General features: G+C 34.8%; 1 long non-coding RNA gene across 4 annotated transcripts; it reads left to right on the forward strand.

Moving 5' to 3' along the window:
* Positions 1-9219: 9219 nt before the first annotated feature.
* On the forward strand, positions 9220-20843 carry LOC148863730 (uncharacterized). 4 transcript variants are annotated; one of them, XR_016108873.1, is made up of 5 exons: positions 9220-9321; positions 9483-11343; positions 11449-11508; positions 11591-11648; positions 20413-20843. It is a non-coding gene; the product is annotated as an uncharacterized LOC148863730 (long non-coding RNA). The 4 variants fall into 4 exon arrangements; XR_016108872.1 differs by having other exon boundaries at positions 9234-9416; positions 11236-11343; XR_016108875.1 differs by having other exon boundaries at positions 9270-9416; positions 11129-11343.
* Positions 20844-21184: the final 341 nt, after the last annotated feature.

The following is a 21184-nucleotide window of genomic DNA, read 5'->3' on the forward strand; positions in this document are numbered from 1 at the left end:
AATTTGAAATATTAAATTTTCCTTAGAAAAGTTAGGGTAGCTGTCTCTTCTCTATTTGATAGGTTGATGCTTTGTGCAACTATAAATGGCCCTTTGTCTTTTTTGAACTAAGTTCTTCATTATCATTAACAGGAAGAAATCATAGGGAATTTGGGTAATCTGAAATTTGTTAAGAATCAATATAGAAAGAAATACTTATTAATCCAAATATACATACACACAAATATTTTAAATTTTTGAAAGTTTCAGAAGTTTAAAATAACAATTAAATATATTTTAATGAATTAAAGCACATATAACATATTACGAGGCTATCATTTAAAAAGTGCTATTTTGAGCTGTCATTTAAAAGATTTCATTTTTCACATTCAAATACAAGTGTTTTACTCGTCTTAGTAAGCTAGTGGATTTTCCTGGGTTATTTTTCCAGTGAAAAATAAATAAATAAAGTTGTGAACTTGTTGCTTAGCCCCTAATATCTTTCTACATGTAATCTGCATAGATGGAATGCTAAGACAAAAGATATGGATGCAACTTAACCCAACCCAACATGAAAATCTTAGGTTTGGATTTGATAATCCACATTATCTTAAGGTGATCTACTTGTTAAAAATATGATAAATGGTGCAAGGGATGCTAAAAATTTCAGTAGGAATTAGGATCTGCTTTTAAATTGAAAACTTTGATCAAATCTCAAAGATGATTGAGTAGGGTGGAGCCAGCCCTCCACCCCAACTTGATAAAGGAGTTTAGGTTCTTAATTTTTAAAATTGGACAACTTTGTCAGACTGAAGACCCAAGTTTCTTCAATTCTTTGAAAGCTTTCTTGGATAAAGGTGTACTTATTGATTTTATTTAATTATTGAGTTCTTTTCTTTGAATCTATGGCTGGATGTTTAAGATAAAGCAACCCGTATTTTTAGATGATTTATTAAGAACTTTTGTGCAAAGGACTGAAGATTGGGTTAGAGGCTATGTTTAATTAGGGTTTCATTCTATAAGCTGGGGTCTGGTTAGAGTTGGGTGCTTTAGGTTGAGGTTTGATGTCTCAAATTCAGGATTAACTTCAAATACTACTTGAAACATCTGGCCTTAGTTTCAATCTTACTTCATCATCATGCTTCAGACTGATTTTCTTCTCCCATAGATCTCCCTAGTTAACCCAATAAAGGAACCCTTTTCCCGCCTATTATTTTTCCTTTATTTGGATTTTTTTTTTAATTTACCATCTATTACCATTGAGTCGTTTTAAGTACTTACTTCTTTTCATCAACTTACCATGTCAGCCATTTCCAACTTTCTTAGTTTCTTTAATGGAATGAGAAAATTGTGAAACATTTCATTAGTGTTTGATACTGACATTCCTCACATCACACAACACTGATACATTGTATCAATCCATTTCGTTAAAACAGGAAAGTGAAAATATGAAGGGAAAAGGAGTACAATGGAACATGAATGAAGAGTAGTTTTTGGACTTCCAAAAAAATTCTTTCTTAAAAAGGAATTTGACAGAATTATTACCTAAATAAGAGGAATATACTCCACTACGTTTCAGAACTAAAGACGGGATTCTCCGTGTATCAAAAGATTCAAAGCTAGCGGGTGCACAAATCAGACCCTTGAGATAACCATTAAGGGTTGAGATTGGCAAAATAGGATTCATGTACCTGACCCCACCCATATAGTTGGGACAAGGATTGGATGATGATGATGATGATGACAATTTTGAAAATGCCCATATTGATACTTTGCTTTATTATGATCACTAGTATTAGGTGATGATGACCCCTAATAGTTGGGTGAGGCTTAGATAATGATCATAGCATGGTTATACGGTGCACATGAAAAAAAAAATTGTAGGTTTACAATAAAAAAAAAAAAAACAATAATAGCATGACTAGAGATTGGGGGAATCTTCTTTAGAGAATTCTTCTATGACAATTTGGAAATTTCAGTCATTTGAAAACAATTTCTTTTTTAATTTCAGAATTTTGAACAATTCTTCTATGACAATTTCCAATTTATATCAATATTTTGGTGTCCTATAATACTTTTATATTTATATTATTTTTACAAAAATATTCACATTCGGGCTTCACAAGAAATTTTATACAAAAATCGAAATCTTGGAGATAAGAAACCTGAAGCTTCAGAAAGGATTCCAAACGTTTGGTCATCACCCACATTTTTTTCATATTTTATTTCTCTCACCATATTTGAAACCAAAATTAATTTTGTTAAATTTAGTGAATTATTTCTGAAATGCATGAGAAATAGAGATTTGGGGGTGATTAGGGCGAGAAGTTTCAAACTTTAGGACAGAGAAAGGGGGAAATTTTTTTGACGAATTACAATTAACAATGCTTATATTAGCTTGAATTTTACCTTTAGGCTATGTTTGGTTTGAAGGAAAAAGTAGGGAAAGGAAAGGAAAGACAGGGAAACCAATACAAGGGTTGTAAAAGTTTTCCTACCTTTCCCTACATTTTCCTTCAAACCAAACATAACATAGTACGGGTTGTATAAAATTTTCAAAATTTCCTAAGCACACGCCAAAGGAAATGAAAAGAATCCTAACTAATAGAACATCTGATGAAAGAAAGGGAGAGAGAAAAAAGCGGATTTTGTTTGGGTTGCATACCCAACTTTCTTGAGTAAGAGTTGTATCATAATATTTATCAACTTTTTCTCAGGTAGTATACCCAACTTAATTACAGTTCTATTCAGGTAGCATCTTGGGCTACTTATAAGCTATTTTGAGTAAGTGAATTATAATGTTAAGGCTCCTTTTGTTTGCAATGCGCGTATTTGCGCTTGTATAAATGCATAAGAGTGCAAATTCATTATTGCTTCATATTTTACTTTATTTTATCTGCACCTGCAAACAAAAAACCAAATTAGTAAAGCCTGAAAATAAAAGTAAACCAGCAGAGTTTGCACTCAGTTAGTATAGTGCATTCATATATTTGCACCAGTACAGATGAAACTACACCTCAAACAGACAAGGCCTAAGGGAATAAAGAACTTATGAAGGACAGAAGAGCACTGACAAACTTGTTTTACTGTATCTACTTGGGACTATGAACCAATTAGCATGGGAATTGGGAAGGAACCTGGTGTTAAGGCAAATGTGCCAAGCAGCTATCTTAAGAGAAAAAAAAAAAAAAAAAAAAAAAACATTTACAAACCAAAATAGGTATATTACCAACTTCATTAAAAATAATGTCAAAAAACAGGCCAGGAGTAGTAAAGAAAAAAGCTACATATTCTTCAAATCTATAAATATGTTATGCATGCATGAAATATCAGCCAGTACCCCATTTGTATTGGTGCTTTGTGGAACTATATATACAAACTTATTTTCCGGAGTTTCAATTTATCCTAGTTTAAAAGTAGAACCAGAAAGGTTTCTGGTTCTTTTTTTTTTATAAAGAAAAAAGAACTAGAAAGGTTTGGTTTAGCTACGTGGTAAGGTTACATATGACTTACATTCTGGATAACTCCAAGTGTTTAGCCAGGTGGAAGACTCCTATGTTGTTACTCCTTTACCAAACAACCTGACTGACAGACCTGTATTCCACTGCAAATTCTATGTTGTCACTCCTTTACCCACACTGTGAAAGATGCTGTAGTATTGCATGTTTTCAATACAATGATCTTGAGGTGCAACAATACAGTTCAACAGTGATTTTGTGGTATTAGTAAGACAGTAGAGAGTGAGAGAGAGAGATATTACCAGCTCATTATCTCTCATTAAAATGGCATGAATGGCAACCATGATTGAAAACAGGGCTATCATCTGCAATCCATATTTGCTTTGAAGAATGCAGTCTATTAGCTTTCTAACAATATTAAAAGAAATATCTCTATAACCAATAGTAGTAAGGCTTTCTCACCTCTCTCATTTTGCAAAATGAATTACATAGAGAGCTCTTTATAGCCCCATTAGAATGAGTGAAAGCTCTAAGGTTGAACTCTGCTAATATATTTTGAATACCATTATAACAGATGATTTCAGAAGATCATAAACAATCTGATATTACTATAGTTGGACAAACCTGATTCATATGCTAAGTTTTAGTCCTTTATCAGAAACTGTGAGCCAATCCACTGTGTTTATCACTCATTATGTCGAAAGTACTAAAATTTCTTTTGCTGTATAGATATTCAAAACAATGAATGACAAAAAGAATAGGGCATCAATCCATGGGTAATTAATAATCCCTCAATGAGACAATGAGGCTTGTCAATATTCATTTTTTTTTCATTAAGTTCATGCTTTCCATATTTGTCTTACCAACCATTATCACACTTCAAGTCATTACCACAATTGGCTAATTGTTTCCATGTGGGTTGTGTTAATTTCCTTTTTAATTTGGGTTGACACCACAAGCTGTCTAAGCTGTCTTACATTGTATTGAGGCTCCATTGCCTATGGTGCAGCATCTATGAATGGGGCCAAAGTTTAAATAGAAAGTTGTAAATGACATATAAGCTTTAATTGTGAACCATAATGTAATTTATCAATCACATGGACTACAATTTCATTCAAATGGTCCGACTCCAGATCTCTTGTCCACAAGAACTCTGTCCACGTCTACCCACAACACACTATCTCCGTGCATTCGGAACATCTCTCCGTACATGATACTATGTAGAGAATGAGATGTTCCCCATGTGTGGCTGCGATGTTATGTGGGTAAACATAGGCAGAGTTCTTGTGGACAGGAGATCCGGACTTAAATGGTCCTTACCTCTAGAAGTGTTTTCTTTCCTTGTTGTTCTCAATGAAAAAAAAAATTAATGCAGGTGGGGGGTGGGTGAATTCCTAATTTAGATCATTTTCAAAGTTCACTGCTGCAACAAGGGAATTGTACCATATATAATTATATATATTGGGTGAGTTCTGTGGAAAACTCATCCCTACTGCATCTTACCAGGGTTTTTCCATGTTTAGCCCATGTTTTATAAAATCAAAAGACCTATATATAAGAAACATTGCAGCTTAATTTCTTTTTTTCCCTTTTATTTTTCAGCTATGCATCTTCTATAACAACCAACTGATGGCACTCTAAGGAAAACACATGAAAACCATTATCATTTTCTTTTTCATTGAGCTTGGAGTTTAAGATAAGTCTTCCTATTAACAAGCAGAACTCATTGGGTAATGGATTTTTTTTTCTTGCTTTTCAGGTTTATCGAAAGATTTATTTTTCCTTTTTATCTTTTCTTGAGTTGTTTCTTCCTTTACAAAAATTATCATTTATAGTCAGTTTAGTTCAGGTTCTAGTGGAAGTATGGAACTTATTAATATCTGTTCTAAACTTCTAATGAGACAAAGTAATCCTTCAAACATATATGTGTAAAAAAGTCTGGAAACTATTCTTTTTTTATACAATACTAGCTTGGTAAATTATAACAAACATCCAAGGCCAAATCCTCTATTAACCAAGTAGGAAGATCATCAAACCATCCGGAATGGCGGAATCTACAATCAAAGGTTTTGTCTCCTCAGCTATAGATGGGCCACATGGTTACTGTGAACTACAAACAAAAACAGCAGATCCCTTAGAAGTGTAAACCGCGGCCCGGAACGGCATGACATGACAGCCCGCAAGCCGTACTAGGCCCGGCATGATGGTCCATGCCATGCTGGGCTTGAGGTTTTAGGTCCACGGACTGTGTTGAATCGGTCCAGCACGACCCACTTTACACCTCTAAGATCCCTATTCAATTATAAGACACAGACCTTTTGAGCTTGGGTCTGGGCCCAGTTCTGGTCCAATCAAAGGCTGAAGCCTGAGCCCTGAGTAGGGCCGTAACTTGGACGGGTTAGCCCAAACCCAACTCAAAATAAATCGGGTTGGATTGGGTCAGGCTGATCATCGGGTTAAGGTCAGGATTGAAATCTGTGAACCTGACTTAACTTTTGGGTATATGCCAAAAAGACTTAACTTTGGGTTGGGTCAGGGTTGAGCTCTCAAACAACCCAACCCAACCCAACTTGAATATTAGGGATGTACATGGGTCAGTTCGGTTCGATTGCATATATTTTTTCAACTGAATCAAACTGCTTGGGTTGAAGTTTCAGCCAACCAAAACCGATCGAATGAGTATAAAAACCGACCTATTGTCTGAATAGTTGGGTTTGTCAGTTTGGTTGATTTAAATCTGATGAAGAAAGATTTGGCCCGACCTCATAGTTACGCAACACGTGGCAAAGGCAACAGCTCGGCACAAAAGCACGCCTAAGGGGAGAAACCAGCGGACCGAACTCCCCTACCAACAGTTCGAACTCCCTACTAGGAGCCTGAACTCTCCCTTCGGCCCCAAGCCAGACAGTAACCCGAACTGGCCTGCATGTAGCAGTTTGGGACACACCTCACCGAACTGGCCTGCCTTGTAGCAGTTCGGAACACACCTCACCAAACTGACTTGCCTTGTAATAGTTCGGCACACACCTCACCAAATTGGCCTGCCCTATAGCAATACAGGACATACCTCAGAACTCAAGACTTCACCTCGCTCACCACTCCAGCACATCGCCTCCAGGACGCCAAAACCGAACAAACCGCACCATGTCTGACACCGAGGAAGTTCGTACCCAGGGGTGGCGCACCTGACTGACTTGGGATTTGATGCTTGACGGCCGCACTTCAAACGGCCACCTGCCACCGCCTCCTGACACCGCCATCTCCAGTTACAGAGACGGCTCCGACAAAGAGCAATGGCGGTTCTGTCCCAGCAGAAAGAACGGCACCCGAACTAGCAAAAGCAAAGGTAATCATATCCGACTTGACAGGGGCTTCGGAGTGAGTGCACGAAGTGGCTATAAAAGGCCCCCTACCCCCAACAACAAGGTATGTGAACTTTGCGTCATCTGGTCTTTACTTTGCCTTTGAGAGAATACTAACTTGAGCTTCGGAGCTATCTTGTCGGGTTCCCCCTGGAGTTCCCTCATCTTCTCCGTTTCAGGCTCCCTGTCGCCCCAGTTAGAGGTGAAATTGTTGACAGCTAAGACCGGCCGAATTGCGCTCCATCAAAATCCAACCTACTTCAAAAACTTGAGACTGTTCAATTTGAATATTCACAAATAAGGTTTGAATAACTTTTCAGAGTTCAAACTGTACCGTTTTATTTCTTAGACGGTTAGATTTTAAGAGTTTCCTGTCTTTTCTGTTAGGTAATAATGCTCAATCCTCAAAAAGGAGTGAAAGAACTTTTGAATGAATACTAACTTTTTTTTCTCAAAACTATGAAGTAAATTTTAGAAAATACAACTTTTATATAAATTCTAACTTTTTTTTTAATTAGAAAAAATGACAAATTGGAAAATTGAGAATTTTGAAAATTGGAAATTGAATATTTTGCCTTTTTTTATCTTAGTCAATTTGGGTTATTTTTGGTTTATAAATACATAAACCGAAACTGAACCAACCAATTGGATTATGCATGTTTATAAACCAAAACTGAACCGAAAGCTGATTATATCGATTTGATTCAGACCGGTTTAGTCAGTTTAGCCCTTCTCATGAACAGCCCTACTCAATATGACTCTATTATGTGCATGCCTTTTATATATGTGATGTGAGGGGTATATAATAATATTTTATTATGGCTAATGTATGCTTTATCAAATATTTAAATTATTGTTTGATGATTGTCGTTAGTGATTTATTTTTCTCACTTTGGTTCTAAAAGAACCAATACAAACATAAAAAAAAAACAAATACTAATATAAAAATATATTTAATATATATCATGAAAATTGAGTCTACTTCTGAAATTGAGGGATTGTATGAGATTTTAAGAGGTTGGAATAAGGTCAAGTTGGGCCCAACTCGATCCTAGGTTGAGTTAGGGTTAGGGGTTTATAATTTCAAGTTGGGCTAGGTTGGCCTCAACCCAACGTTTTCGAACCACCATTGATCCGAATAATCGGATCGTTCAACCCAGGAACTATCTAGGCAACCGGTTCCGTTTTACCTCAAATTCAGAATTTGGTAAAAAACCGTTGAAAAAGTCAACAAATCGTTGACCCGGGCAGTCAACCTATTGACCCGTTCAACGGTTTTTGACCTTTTTTTAATTTTTTAATTTGGTAGTCAGAATGGGCCATCTGTTCAAACCGGATGGTCGGACCGTCGACTCAAAAATCAGTGGCCAGAACGGTTCTGTTTCCGGGTCATTTTTTTAAAATGTTGTCTCAACCCGATATAATCCTGCCCAACTTGCACTCCTGGGCCTAAATTTTCTAATGGGAAAATTCCCGATTAGCACCATGTACTTTGGGCCTAGTGCCACTTTAGCCCCTGAACTTTAAAATGCAACAATTCTGTACCTAAACTTTCAAAACGTGCCAATCTAGTACCTGCCATTAACCAGCCCGTTAAGTGGCGTTTGAAAAGACACAAATGGCTATCAAGTGTCATCTAATTTTCTTTATCAACTATACAAATGTTGACAAAAAATGAACAATCCCAAATCCTTGCCTCTTCTATTCAAGAAAGTTGGGGTTATTAGAATGCTTGTTGAAATGTGATCCCAACTTTCTTGAGTAGAAGATGCAAGGATTTGAGGCTATTCATTTTTTACCAACACTTGGATGGTTGATAAGGAAAATTAGATGACACTTGAAGGGCATTTGTGTCTTTTTAAATGACACTTAACAACTGGTTAATGGTAGGTATTAAATTGTCACGTTTTGAAAATTCAAGTATTGAATTGTTGTATTTTAAAGTTCAGGACCAAAGTGGCACTAGGTCCAAAGTATGGGGTACTAATAAAGAATTTTCCCTTTTTTAAAATGCTAACTCAAGCCCATCTGAGCTAAACCCAATATAAATAGGGTTGGTTAATTGGTTTTGGGCGGGCAATTACATTTGAAAGATTTCTTACTTAGGCCATATTTGAGAGTGTTTAAGCTAAAAATAAATGCTTATTCAAATAAACATTTATTTCCATTTAAGACCCTACTTTTTCAAGTGCTTATTTGTATTGCGCGTTTGATACTTTCTTTTCTCTAATAAGACCCTACATTTGTGACTATTTTGTCCATTTTATTTCAAATTTTTAAAATATAACCTGCACTTCTATTAAATTACTCCCATGGCAAGCACGGGAGATGTTCCCGGTGCACGGAGGGGATGGGCTGTGGGGCGCACTCTGTGGGCAGCCGATCCAATCACCCGGTTCATCACCATGTCGGTTGGGTTGTTGATGGGTGAGGTATGCTTCCATCGGGCATCAGGTTGTCTCTACTTTCTACTGCTGGAGCACCAAGCTTGCTTGCCCAGATTGGGTGCCCTTTGGTTCATGGTTGAAATCTGGTCATTTATTTTTCATTTTCTTTGTTTTTCAGTTGCCTCTTCACAAATTGCAAGCTGGACTGTTAATCCAAGAATTGATGCCGTGTATGCATTCCTTTTTCTTGTTTATTTTTCTAGATTTACTTATGCAGTTTGTTTACTCATTTGCAGTTTACTTATTATTCTTCCATATTTGTCGAAATGCATCCATGAATTTGTTTGTTAATTCAAGTGGGACTTATGATTGATGCATTCAATCTCCCTTGACGAGACAAGAGATAAGTACCCCAAGAAAGCTTGTAATCTTCTCTTTAAATTTCGTTCTTGACGTTCTTGATATTTCTACAATCTACCTGGACTTTACTAATACTTGGTAAGTAGATCTTGGTGGCTTGTACTAAGAAACAATAATCATAACACAGGACTATGCTATTCGCACTGTTCTACCCTATTGTCCCTGTTTAACAGATGCAGTTGATTAAAACTCAGGAACTATCTACATGAACAGTATACAAAATTTACATCATTCCCCTACTCCAGTTAAATAAATATCTATAATCTACTCAAGATGCTTGAGCAATTTTCATGTCACAGGCCCTGTTCTATTTTAATTCATAGTTGAAAAATTGAGCACTAAGCTTCAATTCATGAAATAATTCACTTCCCTTTGGATACTTGATCACTGGATGGTGCAGATTATGCAAAATATTATGGTAATACACTTGAATAGAATGTGCATCAGTAGTTGTTAGGATGGATGGTGTAGTATGAAATTTGGATGGATATCACCAACTTTGTAGGAGTTGCATGAGCCATCACAATGAACTTCTGAGGAACAACTACAAGATATTTTTTGTGACCCTCTTTAAGATCTTTGTTGAAAATATGTAGACTGTGATTTTTAGAATTGATTGTATCTGGTAGTAGACTCTTTTATTGGACTACACTTTTCCATCCTTTAATTTGTTATAAACCTCTGATGAATGACTTCAGTCTCTTCCTGTCCTCAGTAAATGTAAATAAAAAAATTAAAATATTACTTTTACCTTCACTCATCTTTGTTGTTATTTATTTCATTTTTATCTAATAAATAGTATTATTAAGATCATCATTATCATCATCATGATTCATGACCTTGTAATTATCCCTAGTCCCGCATCAAGCTAAATTCTTTCTCAATTTGTTAGTACCAGTTCTAGGAGATTCCATATAAAGTGCATTAGCAATTTGACTGGACTAGAAAGTCTATTCCCAGTTCCAGCTAACCTCTTTTTTTCTTTGGTGGAAAATTTTAGCTAACCTGGGTCTTGGGAAGGGTGGACTGTATACAGAGCTAGCCTTCATCACTTTGGCATGAAGTGGCCTCTCTCAGACTTTGAATTCGCATTCTCAGGTCTGTGAAAAAGGCCATTACCAAATGTTAGTCCCAGCTATCCGGGGTCTTGGGAAGGGTGAACTGGATAGAGACCTAACCTCCGTTGTTTTGGAACACAGTGGCCTTTCTCATACTTGAATCCATATTCTCATGCTTGTAAAAAAGGCCATTATCCAATGTTGGTCCAAGCTATCTGGGGTCTTGGGAGGGGCAGACTGGATAAAGACCTTACCTTTGGCATTTTTTTTTTTTTTTGCATTAAGTGGCTGCTTTCAAACTCGAGTCTGTGTTCTCATGCTTGCCAGCTTGATATTTTTCTAAATGTAATATGTATATAAAGCATGTAATAATTTTTGAATCATCTAATGCTTATCAAATGCATTTTACAACTTCAGTTTAACATTATTGGTCAGGAATATCTGACAATGCATCCATTTTGTAGTTAAAAAATTTCATTGCTGCATCAAGGCCATGCTTTCCCCAGTGTTGTCTTATCTATTACAAGTTTGTCTGAGACTCCAATCTCTTGAAAGATTTGTACATTTGCAGTGGGCTGTTGCAACAAATGTGGATTTTTCACATGCCCAGCTGATTCAAGTAATCAATCTACTTAACATGGATATGACAAATGGCATTGGACATGAAGCTTCTAGATAGGTAGTTATTGCTTTCACAGGGAAATTACCACTGCAAACTTAAATGGTCTTCCTATTATGTGGTTTCCCTTTCTTGGACAACTGACTGCTGCATGAAATGTTGCAGGTACAATGGAATGCCTTGGCCTTTTAATTTCCTTTTCATCTTTAAGTGTCAGAACTTGAGGTAGTCTTCCTCTTAGGCCTCTAACCTGTATTAGCATTTCTTGATGTTTTTGTCCTTGTGATTCTCATTTACACTATTGCAGTGGAGAAGGGTAGAGCTATTTTCACTCACTAGTCACTTCAACATGGACAGTAATGAAGGTAATTACAGCAAACTATGCATATTCTTTTGGGTCTCTTTACAAGCCAGTATACCTTAACTGGGTACGTTATGCATTTACATATATGGTAAGCTATGCTTGCATTGTGTATTCTCGGAAAACTTTCTGCCTTTAGAAATGGAAAAACTATTTAAGCATGTTTAAGACAGGTCTTAGTCCATCTATTATAAATTTGACAAATCAACCAAGATACGCTTCATTTGGGATGGCAACTCCACCTAAGGTTAAGGATTTTTGTTGGGAGGTAGCACTTAAGATCATCAATACTTGTGGGATGCTCTAGTGAAGGTGGAAGATTTTCCGTTTGCCCTCTCATCTGTCTTTCCTCTGCTTTAAGGGTGGTGAAACCATCAATTAGCTCGTTTTATCTTGCCGGGTTGCTTCTCAGGTATGGAACTATTTTGTCCTACTTTTTTGGGACATCTGCCTTTAGATATTAATGAGTTGTTTGCTACCGAACCTGATTTTATTTTCATACAAAAAGAGAAAAATTGTGGCAATGCTTTAGAGCAGCCATTTGTGGAGTATATGGGGTGAGGAGAAAGCTAAGAGTTTTGAAAACAAGGAACAAACATATAGTCCTTAATTGATCTCATCATGGTGAGAACCTTTGACTTTTAAAGATTTTAACGGAGTCACCAATGGATGATATTGAGGGGTTGACAGGTAGTTGTAGGATTTTCTGATAGGAAACAGAAAATATTGGTTGAATTGAGGGCTGTGGAGGAATCCTTAAATATAGAGTTTCAGCATTGAAGCTTTAAACTGGATTAAATAGAGAGTTTTACTTTATAAGCCTATTTTCTGGATGCATCAATAAACAGGTCAAATAGACTTTTTCTTTTCTTGTTTTGGATTGAAATCTTGTCAGATTTATTAATTGAGATGAAGAATTAGTTTTGTACAAAGTAGAAGAAAATGTACCAAGCACCCCAAATAGCAGTCCCTTGCTACCTAACCCTAACATTTGAACACTAACATACAATTCAAGTTTCCTGATTAGTAGCCGCCCAATACAAATAATTTCTGGTAAGATCCTGTCTTGCCAAAGCGTTAGCCTGGGAAACACAACTTTGGATTCCTGGTCCTAACGATGGTGTTGTTATTTTCTCTATCGTTTTCTTCCTTAGCATAAGCATTTGGCTTAATTTGTTTCAAGCCTTCCTTGTTAGTGTTTTTGTTGCCTTTGCCTTCTTAATGCTCTTCCATCTTTCTCTTGAATATTCCTTGTGTCCAGGTCCTTTCTTTTACCAGGGACTGACAGTCAATATACCTTCTAATGCCTTCGGAAATCCAGCACCTGTTGTGTTTTCAGTGTATTACATTGAGTGACCCTTTTAATGAGCATGTGTTGCCATATGCCCTGAAGTGCATCTTATGGACAAGGGCTTCATATGAAAGGAGCAAGTCTCATTTTCAAGTGCTCTGATTGCTGTAGACATGCCTATATCATCTGGCATGGCTGCAAAAAAGATTAACTAGAAAAAAATAGATATTCTACTGGGGAAATAAGTAAGGATACATGTCAAGAACATTTAAGTAAAAAATAAAAGAGATGTTTGAATTAGAAGGTCAAACTGACAAACTGGAGGGAGATTTATTTCCAAGGCTATCTCTTCAAGAGATTAAACCCAGCCATGTCAGCCATGTCAAATTCAGCCATAATGAGGTCAAATTTGACATTTTTTCCTGAAGAATGGACAAAGCATCAGATGCTTTTGGATCCATTTTTACCAGGAAAAAAATGTTCAAACAGCTAGTTGGTATCTGGAAGAAAAGTAGCCAAAACAAAATCAATATTAAATGTTTATAAAAGATTGATAGAACTGAATCAAGATTTTGAAAAGAAAATCCAGGTCATTTGCATCGAAGCTTTGGGAAGATCATGCTAGGGGAATAGAAAGTTCTTGAAAGATATTGCAAAATTTAATAAATGTGAACTTCTATGAACTTGTTTAATTAAGTATACTTAACGGCCAATAAACTGATTAATATGTTGTTTTAGAAACTTTCCGAAAAATATATGACCAATTAATTATAGAACATTTTATGCACATTGCATATATTTAAGTAACATGAGTGTATGTAAAGAAAAGATAATACTAGTTAATAATGGCAGAAACATTGCAGTGATTTTCTTAACCCACTTAATGACAAAGAAAGTAAAATTTAGATTGCTAAAGAACTGATAGATCAAAAACATTGCAGTGATTTTCTTAACCCACTTAATGTCAAAGAAAGTAAAATTTAGAATGCTAAAGAACTGAGAGATCAAAAACACCTAAAAATCTTAATCAATTTAACATGGTCTATCAACCTTATTTCCTATATTAGCCAAAAGAGATGTATAAAAATCAAGACCAACTAGGGATGGAGATCAATAAAGTAGATATGTATTCATGGGCAAGTTTCAGCCCTATTGCACTTGGCACAGTTTCAAATTAAATCCTTATTTTTGGAATGGTTTGAATAAAAATTTGGCAATTTCAATGGTTATTTGATAAGTGCCAACAATTCATAGGGAATGTAGGGGTGAGCATTCGGTTTATTCGGTTAAAAACCGAACTGAATAAATCGAAATAAAAATGAAAACTGAACCGAAACCGAATTACAAGAAAACCGAAATCGAAATTTTCGGTTCGGTTTTCAGTTATTTCGGTTAAAAACCGAATTTAATTAATATATAAAATATTATATATTATAACCTATAATATATATTATGAAATTGAATTTCATTATAATACATTATATATAATATATTAATATATAAATATATAGCATATTATATATTAAATGTTATATATTGTATATTATATATTACATATTATATAATGAATTTCAGTTAATTTGGTTTTTTCGGTTAACTGAATTTCTAGCCCTAAAAACCAAAACCAAAAACCAAAATTCCTAAAAACTGAATTATCCAAAAACCGAAACCAAAATTTTTGGTTCGGTATTTCGGTTTTAACCGAAAAAAGGCTCACCCCTAAGGGCATGAAGCTAATGTGGGTTGGGAATATAAAGCACAGAAATTTGGAGCATCCTCTACGTAATAGACCATCTAGATTAGTGACATTGTCTCTCTGTGGCAGAAACTGGACAGGTCATCTAGATAATAGATATGCTGCTTAATCTATAAGGGTCATTACCCAATGTTGGTCTCATATTTCTGAAATCTTAAAAGGTTTGGATTGGATATGGACCTAATCTTTGGAATTTTTTTGCATAAAATAACCACATTCAGACTTGAATCTACATTTTCATGTTTGTCATTTGAAATTTTACCTTTGCACCAAGCAATGCCCCAATGGTGCCTATTCTACTCAGTTGGTAAACCTTTTTTCTGTTCATCTACTGAGGAGACACACATGAATTAGGAAATTTCAAACAACCCAAGAATTTTCCAAGCACTGATATGGTTAGGGGCCCAAAATATCGCAGCATAGTTATATCGTAACCTTCTTTTTTTTTTTGATAAATAATATTGTAACCTTCTATTCATGCTATAGCAATTTCAGCTCGATAACCCTTGTCATTTAATAAGATAATTTCTTATTTTGGAAGGATATCAAAGATTGTGTAAAAAAATATTTAAGTAATACTTGTAAAAGTAGCTATCTAAATTTGGTATAGTATCAAATATTGAAAACAATCAGGACAAAAAAAAAAGAAACTTTTACTAAGGGCTGTCTTTACCCATTTCAATAATAAAGATAGGGAACCATAAAAATGAAATCTGTATGCTTGAATGGGAATTAGGAGTGGCAAAAATAATTGCAATGTTTTAAGACATAAATGGCTAAACTTGGTAACAATTGTGATAACAATTATGAAAGCTCAAAAGGCTAGGGTACAAATCTTGTATCTATTTGAGTCAAACACATATAATGTACCAAGAAAAAATAATTCATAAAAATTATGATTACAGATTGTATCATTATTTTCTCCATACATGATACATATAGAACATGGTCCTTGGGCCTGGTCTGTTGCTCTTAAAGAGGGCTCCTTGTAATCTCTGTTTCCATTTAATAAATTTACCTTACAATTTTTCAAAAAAAAAAATTGAAGAGTATATTATGATTCATTCACATCAAAGTGAGAACATCTAGGAAAGATATCAACTCTAATACAACCGATTTGCATATAATTTTTCCATATAAAAATCTATTTAAGGTTAATTGCTAAATTGGAAATCTAAACAATTATGAATTTTATGTAATGTACCCTTGAAAATGCAAAATCCAAATAAATGGTGGACTCTTTATAACTTCAATTGAGCTAATAAGTAGATGGAAAATTTCAATTATAAAAAAGTTAAATAGACAAGAAACAGAAAAGGAGAAATGCAATAAAGTAAAACAGGAACAAATGAGAACAATTTATTAGACCTAAAACATAGAAGCAAGATCCTAGTCTTTCAGAACCACAACCCAAGTTAAAGGCCAACAAGAAAAGAGAATCAAGTTTTAACCTCATAAATAAACAGGAAAAAAATAAGATTAGGTATCAACCTTGTTTTACATATTATGTAATATGGGGAAAATAGAGAATATTGAATAACTCTCATGTACAAATCAGTTCAACTAGCTTTTTCTAAAAAAAAATTATATACATAGTTGATAAGAGAAAATGAAAAACTTTAGCCCTACCATATATGAATGTTAATCCAAGCTTTTCTGTGATGATGATGATGATGATGATGATGATGATGATCCAAAGAATGCATATTGGGTTTTGGTGGAAATGTGTCTCTCTATTTTTGAGATTTGATGAAAAAGACAATGAGGAGGAATAGTAGGAAGAGGAGGTTGTTTTGGGCCTGCTTTTAAGTTTTTGTTTTTTCTTTCCATCCATTTTGTGGGTGGTAAGCCTGTAATCTTTTCAATTCTCTAATGAAAGTTACCATTTCCTATCAAAAATAAAAAAGAGTTATAAATATGACACCTTGTTACCACTTTCTCTGATATTAGATTGCTTGAGGTTATTTTGCCAACTTTCTGAATTACTATATAATATCTCCAAATATCAATGTATAGTCTGAAAAAAAAAAGTCCATTAAAATTAGCAAAAGGGAAATAGGTTCAAGTATTAAAAAAAAAGAATTACAAGAAATATTAAATGAGTCATGTCAACACCTAATTCTTGTCAGAGAAATTTCAGCTTTAATCCTCTAAACCTTTTCCCATTCAATTATTTTTTACCCAATTTTAAGCATCCTTTGGTCCAACATAGCATGCTGCCTTTACACTGTGACCATCTGGCATTTAGCTGAAGTTGTTAAGTTAGAGTAAAAATAAAACTAGGATTGTGCTCTATTAGATCCTATCATGAGCCATCATAGCCTCCATCAACAACCCTAAGACCATTCTAGCAAGTTTTAAACATACCTTCTTTAGTTTTCTGTATTAGTCTTTAACAGGTTAGGCCCAACCTAAAATTGATAGTCTTTGTAAACCAACTCAAATAAGCCTTATTCCCAACTACTTGGGGCAGTCTATACAAATCCTGTCCCACCATTGTTCTTTATAAAAGGATATGTTTTCTGTCAAAGTATAAGTCCTTTATTCTTGTAAACCAATAAATGAAATTTGACTATTTGAGTAGTTTTACTTAAACATATTTTATGAAAGAGGGTTTCCTTTGTTCAAAACATATATGTGCATAAAACAAGATAGATTAGTGCATACAAATAAGGAAAATAGATGCATACAGAAAACATACACAAGGATATATGGAAAAAGGTTTCTGATGACATGCAAGTAGGGGAGTTTGCTAGCCAACCACTAAATATTCCTACCACATGGAGGAATCTTATGGCCAATCCAAAATCATCCATCAGATAAGGTCTTTCCTGATTAACCATGGGTCACCCTTCCTTGGTACCTTTGTTCATATCTGCCTATATGCTAGCCTGTTGGTTTTTCTCCCCTACAACCATAATAGCCTGCCAGAGTTTCTATATTCTGATTTACAAAGTATGCCTGGAGAAGGATTTACCTGGGCTAGGTGGCATGATGATTTAAGCTGAAACTTGTACACAAATAGTGGGCGGCAAGAGGGACATTTGAGGCCCAAGAAGGGACCCCAGCCACATTGCCATGCTTAAGATTTCTTGTCTCCATAAACAATCAAACATATACTTTTGTATGCATACGTATGTGCTTATGTTGTGTACATATGGGAGAGAGAGAGAGAGAGAGAGAGAGAGAGAGAGAGAGAGAGAGAGAGATGGATTACCGGCTCCTTGTCTTCAATTGAAATTATATGAACGGTGACCTTGATTGGGACTATCATCATTGTCAACCCACATTTTCCATGAAGAATGCAGCCTATAATTCTTTCAACATAAAGAAAAAGAATGATATCCCTATTGCTAATATAAGACCTCATCTCACCTTATTCATCTTGCAACAATGGGTTACATAGGGAGCTTTTTATAGGCCTGCTAGAATGTGTGAAAGCATTGAACTTAAGACCTTATATTTAATACCATTATGAAAGAAGATTTTACAAGGTCATATATGTCATAGAATTACTATAATTGGACAAGCCTCGTTTAATACATTAGGTTTAGTTCCTTATCAAGAGTGGTGATCCTGTGAACATTCTCTCATCAAGGAAACAATCCACACCTTACCGTGTTTGTTTCTCATTGGTTCAAAAGTTAAAAAAAAAGTTTACAACTTTTCTATCTGAATTTTCAAGCCAATGACTGAGAAACACGGTAGGGTGCTCGTGGTTTCCTTAGTGAGAGAGTGATCGTTGGATCACCACTCCCCTAATCAACTTGCAAAAATGGGTTTCATAGGGAGCATTTTATAGGCCTGCTATAATGTGCGAAAGCATTGAACCTCAAACCTTACATTAAATACCATTATGAGATAAGATTTCACTAGGTAATATATGTCATAGCGTTACTGTAATCAGACAAGCTTCACTCAATATGTTAGGTTTAGTCTCTTATCAAGAGTGGTCCTGTGAACATTCTCACCACTCCCCTCATCAATATTTTCTTTTTAAGTAATCTTTTATTCACCATATCTTTCCTACCAACTGTTATCACGTTATCATTACCACAATTGGTTAATCATTTTCATATCCCATGTGCGATATGATTGTGTACTCTTGATGTTGATAATACACTGTTCTCCATAGGCTAAAATTGCTTGATTAACAGTTTTGATCTATGATATGAAACCAATATATTGACTCTCCTCTGCTGAAATGTATTATAATCTTCTATATTGTAAAGTAAGATTTTAAAACATAGGTGTTTGCAGATGGACCTATAATCCTTAGGTGAACTAAAAGATTAGATGTTCCAATTGAACAGTTTTATACTTTGGGGAACCTGTGATGTTCAATATTACTTTCTTTCTGGTTAGACATTCCTAGTACAAACTCTTTTCAAAGTCCACCGCCTCAATAATGTAATTGCATTGAAGTAGTGGTATCAGGTATGGGTTTTCTTCTGTTAAAATCCATGTCCAATGTGCCCCTGTCATCCTGATGTGGGCAACACAGGCTGTCCTCCATGGATTAAACTGTTAAAGTGAAAGCTTTGAACTTTGAGATAGATATATCGAGGCTCCTCTATTGACAGTGTAGTATCCATGGATAGATATAAGATTTCACTGTAAAGGTATTTGTACATGGGCCTATGATCCTTGGTGAACTATATCCAGTGGATTAGATGTTACAATCCAACATGTTTATCTTTCACAGGACACCCATGATGTGCAATAGTACTTTCTTTTCCATGGTTATTTTCCCCTGGGGAATTCTATTGAAGTAGCTACCTTCTGCTGAAAACTCATGCCTAATACATCTTTATGTTTACCCCCACATTAGAATTGTTAGTTTTTTTTTTTTTTTGCCCTTGTTTTGAAAAACAAAAGGAACTAAATATGGAAACATCCAATCCTTCTTTTATCTTCCCTTCATTTTCCAGCCATACATACTTTGTGAAATGAAAAAGGGACCATAGGTATGATGACACTTATAGGTTAAAAAGAAAACCGACAATTTGTCTTAACATATAAAGCACTTGCCATTTATTTTCGTGGGGTTGTCAAATGTTCATTTTTCATGGAATTATTCTGTTTTTTTTTTCTCCCTTTTTTGAGTGATCCATTATTGTCAATTTGGTTGAGGCTCTATCTCGATTTGTTTATTTATGTTGTTTCAATAGGAAAATAATATATATATATATATATATATATATATATATATATATATATATATATATTCACTTTGTTTTAAAATTCTCCCTCCTACATTAAATAAAACAGCAGCCCCATCCTTGTTCTTACTATCTATCTTAAATTTTATCATTTAAAAGTATAGCCTTCTTTAATTACTAATCTCTATGAAATTGCTCCATTAAATACTTATTGTATTGGTATTATTCTTGAAAGTATTGAAATACTATTTTCCTAGATATGATGATTTGTCACGTTTTTGGAGGAAATTTAATTTTCTTAATAAAGAGAATTGCTATTTTTTTTCAATTAATAAGCTACTGAATGGTATATAAAAGTAGGAAATTAGGCAGATTTTAGCCTTTTATTTTATGAAATTTTTATTGCCTAGGTGCCTCACTGTCACCCAGAATTGCTTAGACGCCTTGCCAACTTAAAAAATGTTTAGAGGAATGCATGTGTATGAGTTGGTGAAGCCTATAATCTATCGGTAGGTGTCTTTGCAATTTTATGCAATATTGATGATCAAGATGACTGCAGTCTGCAGGTACTGAAGTGGGCAGTTCAGTGATGCGAATCATGAAGGCAAAGCTACATTGAATCTTAGCTCTCCAATGAAGAAAGACTGAGATTAAAAGAAGATAGTCAGGAACAAAACCAAGTGCACCAATATCGGTGCCACATCTTTCAATTTAGAAGAGAAGATTAAAGATTCACAATGCTGTCTTTCATCAGAAATAAATAGAAAATCAAGGAGGAATGCTTTAAGGAAAGAATGACCACAAATTATTTATTTATCAAACAGAAGAAATAGAAAGTTGCGTTATAGAGCATGAGTGCTCCTTTGAAGTTCGAAGCAAACAAGGTGATGCAGACTTTTGGCAATGTAATCAGTCTAGAAGGTTGAGATCGAGACAATCCTTTGGAAAATCTAAAGTGGCATGAGTTTTCTTTTGTTAGACATGCAATCAGATCGTTGTGGGCTTAATTTCCTTCGGTCTGTGTTGAAAATTTCTGTTAAGGCTCGATTTGGAAGGAGTACAAATACAAATATGTACAGTATAAATACATACAAAATAATACAAATTAGAAGGTTTTACACTCTAAATATTTGTATTAGTACTCTTCTTTTCAAAATGTGGAGGGAGTACAAATACAAATATGTACTATACATATACATACAAAATAATATAAAATACAATGTTTTGCCCTTTACATATTTGTATTTGTACCCCTTCCAAATGGAGCCTTAGGCTCGGTTTGAAAAGAGTATAAACACAAAATACAAGGTTTTGCACTCTTTATATTTGTA

The sequence above is a fragment of the Nelumbo lutea genome, chromosome 3 (genome assembly GCF_056320005.1).
Source record: "Nelumbo lutea isolate HS-2025 chromosome 3, American lotus-T2T, whole genome shotgun sequence".
NCBI classification, from domain to species: Eukaryota; Viridiplantae; Streptophyta; class Magnoliopsida; order Proteales; family Nelumbonaceae; genus Nelumbo; species Nelumbo lutea.